This window comes from Myotis davidii, unplaced genomic scaffold, assembly GCF_000327345.1.
Source record: "Myotis davidii unplaced genomic scaffold, ASM32734v1 scaffold14, whole genome shotgun sequence".
In the NCBI taxonomy this organism is placed as follows: Eukaryota; Metazoa; Chordata; class Mammalia; order Chiroptera; family Vespertilionidae; genus Myotis; species Myotis davidii.
In genome coordinates this window covers 210259-211617 of record NW_006287372.1, presented here as the reverse complement: position 1 = coordinate 211617, position 1359 = coordinate 210259, and positions in this window count along the sequence as shown.

Below are 1359 nucleotides of genomic sequence, written 5' to 3'. Positions count from 1 at the left end.
GGTGGGAGGGGGTGGGGGAAGGGCGGGGGAGGAAAAGGTAGGGGGGAGGAGTTAGAGGGAGGAGGGGTGGGGTTCCACGCAGGAGTGCCTCCCAGAAAGAATACGCTGCATTTCCTTGTAATCAAAGTCCTTCTGGGATGGGCTGCCCGCGCTGCCCCCGATCAGCATCGATCAGGGCCGTGTGGCGTCCACTGCAGCTCTCATTGGTCTACAGGCCCAGCCATCCTAAGCGCTCTCCCCACCTCCTCCCTCTTTCCTCTTCGCGTTTTCTCTGCCTTTTTCTATTCGCCTTTCTCCCTGACCCTTGTCTTCCCTTTTCTCTCTCTGAAGCATCATTTCTTAGGTGCCCACGTGAACCAGGAGCCGTGCCTGCTGTCTGCCCGAGACAGCCTTGGGGGCAGCGCTGGGTCCTCAGGGCCTCCCGCGTGTGAAGCACACACTGCACCTCAGAGACATTGCATGACGACAGGCCTGAAATCTTCTTTGCATTCAGCTCTTCCAAGTAATTTAAATCCCGCAATCTGTGTGCAGTTTGCAAGAGCATGTCAAATGGAAGTGTGCCGGATGGGTAAAAGCGAGGTGATGAGCGATGTGTGGAGAAGATGGGGGTGCCCTTTCCTTGCGGATTGAAAAGAAGTCTCATGGCCCAAGGGGCAGATTCCAGAGACCACAGCCTGGGCCAGACGGGTTTGCACAATGGTGGGCCCCACCCCTGAAGTCTTTCCTTGGTTCTGTCACAAGTTTTGTGGAGGTTAATCAGGATCTGCTAATAAAATGCAAATACTTCCAGTAATAGAATGATATTAGCTGTCCTTTATACCTGAATATGCTCTAAACCAATCTGGTTGATTTCCTCCTAATTCAGCACTGAACTCTACAGAACTACCATGTCGTACAGAATGCTACGTTTGGGCTCTCCAGGCAATGGTGCTTACCCCCAAAGGGCTCATAGTGGGTGCTAGGGGAGGAAAAACTTCATGTTAAATGAACACAAAGCAGAGAACAAACTTGGAGCATGTATGTGTGTGTGTGTGAGTGTGCATGCATGCATGTGTATGTGCACGTATGCATGTACTAGTATTTGTGTGTATGTGTGTATGTGTGTGCATGCACGCACGTGTGCATGTACTAGTATTTGTGTGTATGTGTGTATGTGTGTGCATGCACGCACGTGTGCATGGCAAAGGAAGATCTTGCTGGAGGGACATCCTATGTTGCTCACTTTCTGAGAGATTTAGGTTAAAGTCAATTAGGGCTTTGGACTCAGACAGTCCGAGTTCAAATCTGGGCTGTCTCACTTTGAAGTTATCCCAGGCAACCTTTCTGAGCCGTGACTTTTCTCTTCTGTACAGAAGCTTC